Here is a 6,327-nt window from a genome sequence, read left to right as displayed (position 1 = left end):
TGGATGCTTTGCCCCAAAGTTTGGTGTCATCGGCGAACTTGGCCAATCCACTCCTAACTCCAATGTCCACATCGTTAAAGAAGATGTTGAACAGTATGGGTCCCAGGACAGAGCCTTGAGGGACCCCACTGGTCACAGGGCACCATGATGAGTGACCGCCATCAATCACAACCCTCTGGGTCCGACCACGAAGCCAATTTCCCAGCCAGCGGATCGTGGTTAAAGGTTTTCCTCCAACTTAGCCCTGCTTCCCACAGATATTTTAGTAGCCTAGGATGTGTAACTATTAGGATATATGCAGCTATTTAACCATGACTATGGAATTTTAACCTCAGTTGGCATGTTCAGATTTTTGAGCTTCTCATGAGTAATCTGTAAAAAAGTAAACAGGAATTTTCTTGTGAAATAAGTTATTTTCCATAGGGTCAAATGCTGACCCTTGGGGAAAATAAGAAAGGCCGGAAGGAAATGTAGGAAAACCCCCAATGTTTTCTGTGTACCACTCCACTGAAATTTCCCTGGTTAGCAGACAGTGAAAAGGCAAAGGGAGTCAGCAGAAATATCAACATAGGCCAGCTCTACGTCTGACGCAATAAAGGCCAGATAGTGGTTTCATAGATTTCATAGACATCAGGGCTGGAAGGGACCTCGGGAGATCATCGAGTCCAGCCCCCTGCCCAAGGTGGGTCAAGCAAAATAGAAGAACAGCAGTAAATAAAAGTTATAGTGTGAAAGAGTGTTTCTTATATTCAGCCTAACTTAGAGCACTCATGTACAGAGACTATAACAATTACATAAACATATTACAGCAATTGTATATTCAACAGGAGTTCATACCTACTTGGGTTAATTAGAAACTGTTATTAAAAATGTGCCCTGATATTTCTTTCAAAGCCCCCAATTTTTTTTTTCAGTAATACAGCTCAGGTTTGTAGCAATGTATAAAAACCAGTATCTTATCTATCTTATGCAGTGCTCAGTTGCCAGCTATATTTATAAATACAGTAAAACCATGTGAAATCTGCATCATTCCTGAGACAGAAGATTTGCTATAGTTATTGAGTAAAATGATGCGGCAGCATCCTGAGAAATGGCAAGACCCTGGATTCTTTTACACTTCCATGAGAGGAACCACATACTGGTAGAGAGCACTGACAGAAAAAAAAATGTTCTTTGATTCAGAGGGAAATAATAAGAAAACTGGCTTTGTTTTTATATTTTCCTCAGCTTTTCCTTTAAAAAATAATGACAACAATGGTTGTCGGCAACCAAAAAGTTTAATCTGCAGCTCTAAAATTATCAGTTCTCAATAGATATCAGTATATCTGTAGGCTGCTGAAAACCAGTCATGAGGGTTTACATTAAAAATCTGAAAAATTCCATTCAATCATATATTTCTCCAGGAAACTCTGTTTTAACTGAATAGCAACTGTCCATTAAAGAAGCATTTCAAATGAAAATTAGTAACCAGTGACGATGATGTTGAAATTGTCTGAGAATTCATTTAGTTTCCCATCTGTAATCACATCGGTCACTTTCACTCCTGTTCAGAGGTGATTATGCTGACAGATAATATTGGGGAAGCCAGTGTGAGCTAGCTGCTTGTAATGTGATAGATGGTCTTACCCTTTTTTTTGTTTTGTATGACTATCACTAATGCTGGTTTTGGGAGGAGGATAATCAGGCTGCCTTGTTTTGCTTTTTAATGCATCTCCCTTTCCTTTCTGTCCCGAACCTGTGAATACATGAGTCTCTGCTTAACTCACATACTATAGAAGAGGAAAACCAAACATGATTTACTGCTATTTGGTTTCCTTTTTCTCTGGACATGCTCCCCAATCACTGAGGGCCTGGACACGTAACACATTTAAACTGTTGTAAATCACATCAGTTTCATGGGCTGATGAAAAATTACACTGGGACCTGGTATGGACAGATTAGCAGCTACCCAAGGATAGCTGTTGGCAGTTGATGCTATTATAATACCTTGCTACTAGATAATGGATAAAAACTTGTTTGTCTACAACAAGGGGGTCAAAGATCCAGCAAGCAGAGTGATATCATCCAGCCTACAGTGCTGCCTCCACATGTAGCATTTGCTGGCTCTGGCCCTAATCAGTGCATACAGTGCATGGAGCCTATTTGATGTTGGCTGTACATGGCACAGAGCCAGTATGGGGCATGAGCTGCATGCAGCACCTGCATTGGACTGGCCCTGCAAGCTGGATCCAGGCCCATTCTGACTAAGGTCCAGAGACCAGCCCCACATCCCAGATCACAGGGCTGGTTCAAAGCAAGTGCCACATGCAGTACACACCCCATACCACTGCTGCACGCTGTGTGTAGCACAAGCTCCAGACCGGCCCCAAGCACAGTCACGCACAAGGCTGGGGCCAACATGTGCTACATATGGCATGCAAGGCTGCAGCTGGTGCACATGCTGCAAATACTATGAACAGGCCAGTCCAGGGTACATGCTGTATGTGGCCCCTGCACCGGTGTGGCCCTGCAAACTGGATTCAGCACATGGAAGGCTCAACTTTGTCTGCAGACTGGCCCCATGCCCCTCAGGCCAGATGATTTCGATAGCTTTGGTTTACAGCAAGTGTCTACCCTGGGATAACTGTGGACACCCAAGACTTGTACTAATGTTGTATAACTCTTGATATTTCCTATAGCATTGCTACAGAAGATCTATGCAAGTTATACCAATATGGAGGGTTATGTCATCTGTCCGGTTCTTATTTACACTGGTGTATATCCATCACATATTCAAATCTTTCTCTCCTCCTGCTTGTGATCTATGGTTAACTAGAAACTGTTATAAAAAATTGTGCCCTGATATTTCTTTCAAGGCCCAAAGTTATTTTTCTTTTCAGTAGTACAGTGCAGATATAGTAGTAGTATATAAACAATAGTGATTATTCTTTGTATCATATGCAGTGCTCAGCTGCCAGCTATATTTATAAATACATTAAAACCATGTCAAATCTACATCATTCCTGAGACACCTGGCAGAAACTGAGTAAGTGTAATTGAAGCTCTTCTGTTCTTCATCTACCTCTATAGCTCCATATGGTTACAAGCAGCTACTTCAGGGACAGCCAGCCCAAGAACGTTGAAGGGATGAAATGGCAATAAACTGAACGGCTTCTTTCAGTAGAACTTGCGACATCCAAGAACAAGGACCCAGAGAATGTTTCTCAGGCAATTGCTTGCAGCATGCTCTTTCTTCCACTAACTAACGTCCAGGAAACTATAAAAAGGCAAAGCTGCGAGAAATACAGAAAGAGCCCTGGGAACAGGTCTCAGAATCCAGGATCCGTTAGCCTTCCAGTGCAGTGCCCATTTCATTGAGCCACCCTCCATCCAACTTGGTCTCCTTCAAGCTATACGTAACTTCCCCCCTTGTCTGCCCTGTGGGTCAGCTTTAACAGAAGGGCTGATGAGCAGCACTTCTGGATTGCCTAGCCGACTGCCTGGTGATTAATACACTTTGCTGGGAAGTGAGAGACATAGATTCAAAGCCCACTGATGGGGAAGAAAGGTTAAAATGTGGGTTTCCTACTCTTCAGACCTCTAACCTAAGTAGGTGTTAGTACCCTAAAGCCTGTGGGTCATTTGATCCAGCCCACAGGTATGGGGCTTCAAGGGCACTTGTCAGCAGGGGAGCTTCAGCTGTGGCATGCTACCGTGGGAAGAAATGGCAGCAGTCAGGTCCTAACATCTGCCCACCTCTAACCTGTGCTGGGTCATTCTGGCCTGCAACCTGAAAAGGTTGTTAGCCACTGGCTAGACTGCTGGGCTAAATAATGGGGGTTCCTCACCTTTGTGTTCCTCTGACCAAATTCCCAGGATTTACAGACTTAAATACCTTCCCAGATGGAATAGCACTGCCACAAAACCTAAGTGGCACTAGTCCATTTCTTTTGAGCATGCCTGGAAGGGCAAGACTAGCTGCACAAATAGAAACAGAATCTAAAATAGTAAGTTTAAGAGAAACGAAATGCCTCTCACATGTCCATATTTAGACCTGATAAGTCATATTTAAATGACTTAGTCAAAACAGGATTTGGGCCTTAGTGTAAAAAGTGAACGTAAAGTGCATGCAAAAGAGTGACAGAGCTTGTTTAAAAGGCGCAAAGCGACTTTATTAAGGCTAATAAAGTAAGAGACTGAAAAAGACTTGAAGGGCATGGAATGAGATAATATCTTTCGTTTGCTTTTACATTTCAAGAAAAAGAATTTGCACAGTGATCGAGATGCATAATCGTATCAAATGTGTTTCAAATTTCCAGCCTTGTATATTCTTTATTCATGCTAATCTCAAACCCTTTGTACTCAACAGAATCCCCATAGATATGACTATCTAAGAAAGCAGCACAAGAGAGGGATGAAATACATTAATGCATGAAAGGACTAAATGCTCTCCATTCAAAAAAATTGAAAAATTGAAGGAAAAAGGTCAAGACTACAAATGTTTCCGTGTAATGCCCTGATTAATCAAGCATCTTAAGTAATACAGAAACCGTTTCAATGAATAATCATCATGCAAAATGAATTGAAATAAAAAAAGCAGGGTCAAAAACTGATGTTATGATAAAAGATCATTATACCTTTCTCAGACTGCATTTTCAGGTTAGAAAATGCGTAGAGATTTAGTGAAATAATGCAGATGGGTGAAATTTCAGGAGCAGTTGGCTTTACCATGAGACAGCAATTTAGAACAATGAGTTGCCTGTCAACTCTCTGTATTCACTTGGTTTTAGAAAGTGTCTAGTACCGCTTATTATGAAGGCACCTCAAGCTGATCCTTAACACCACATATCAACAAACGCAAGCCAGACAGATTAGCCAAAAGCACCATCTGTTCATTAATACTTAAAACCAAGTCTAACAAATTCACCATAAAAACCTCTGGGATTTTCCCTCTTTGTTCATATTTTGTCTTTGGCTGGGAAACACAAATAAAGTTTTGAACTATAGTATGATTAGCACAACTGCTCAGAGTTCCAGTCAGCTTCCTTTATTCTAATTTATCGGAACAGAATGCCACGGCCAGCAAATATCAGGTGATGCCATCTCGGTCCTTCCCACCAGCATTGTCACCATGCAAGTGTGTTGTCACCTTAACAGTCCTGGATGGTCCAAGAACAACTTCCAAGGTTAAGGTTCCAGCTGACTGAAGAACTTCACTAAACTAACTTATTATTTGAAACAAAGTACAAAGCAAAAAAATGATTAGCAGCACCATGGCTGAAGGCAGTAGCATACCTAGGGGAAGGGAAACAGGGCACCAGCCCTGGGTGCTGTTTAACAGGGAGAGGTGCAAATATAATGACAGCCCCCACCACAGGCTCAGTCATTGCTGCTAACCGCTGTAACCTATGGAGCAGAAACTAACTGTTATGCCCATGGATTATACAGAAAGTCCTTTCAGGGCAGTTTAACACAATCACCATTAATTCATTTCTGTTCATTCCCATTAGTTGTTTCCAGTACAGTCCAATGGCACCTCTTTTCAATACTGTGGGACAGTCCATTGTGGTGGTTACTTTTAGGCACAAATACTCGATGCAATCTACCATAAAATATAATTATACTTAAAAATTATTTCCTTATTATGGTATTTACCCAAATCCAAGACAACCCTCCAATAATCCACTGGAAAATGGAAAATCTGATACATAGTAAATTTATAAAATTGTTATAATTTCCACATAGAGAATCATCTTAAATCCATCCCCACTGCCATTGCAGCATGGAAAGTAGTGGTAAATAAGCAGGTGGGGGGGCAGGTGGGGGGAGAGGCAGTAAGTGATGGGGAAAGTGGTGGGAAGCATGTGGTAGGGCAGGTGATGGGGCAAACAGGGTGAGGAGGTGGGGGTATGGGTAGGCAGGGGGGCCAGGCCACTTGCCCCCTGCCACCTGTCCCCCAATTTACTTCCTCCTTGTGTTTCTCCTACCATAGCCTCTGCCTCCCTGAACCCCATTCCCCTGCCCTCCCCCCTTCCCCTCCCCCTCTCTCCCGTGTTGTTTCTGCCTGCCCACAGCCTTGGACCTTTCCCTTGTTTCCCTGTCTCCACCCCCACCTCTGCCTCTCTTACAACCCCCGCCTTCCCCTCTTACCCTCATTTTAGCACTGGCAGGCTCTACCCCTGTTCTAGCCTGGGACACAGAGCATAGCCCCAGCCCAGCCCTGCAGTGGAAGCGTGGAGCTGGCACCACTGCTATGGGGCTGAGCAGGGGCCAAGCTCTAGCCCCAGGCTGGAGCAGGGATGGAGCCTGCCAGTGCAAAGGTAAGTTAGGAGGGGTGCATGCAGAACC

General features: G+C 43.2%; 1 protein-coding gene across 8 annotated transcripts in view; it reads right to left on the bottom strand.

Annotated features, from left to right (window-relative positions):
• Positions 1 to 6,327, bottom strand: part of USH1C (USH1 protein network component harmonin) — a 95,323-nt gene that overhangs the window by 74,735 nt on the left and 14,261 nt on the right. The window lies entirely within an intron of this gene.

This window comes from Crocodylus porosus, unplaced genomic scaffold (genome assembly GCF_001723895.1).
Source record: "Crocodylus porosus isolate Cpor-Errol unplaced genomic scaffold, CroPor_comp1, whole genome shotgun sequence".
In the NCBI taxonomy this organism is placed as follows: domain Eukaryota; kingdom Metazoa; phylum Chordata; order Crocodylia; family Crocodylidae; genus Crocodylus; species Crocodylus porosus.
This window is presented reverse-complemented; position numbering and strand designations above follow the sequence as displayed.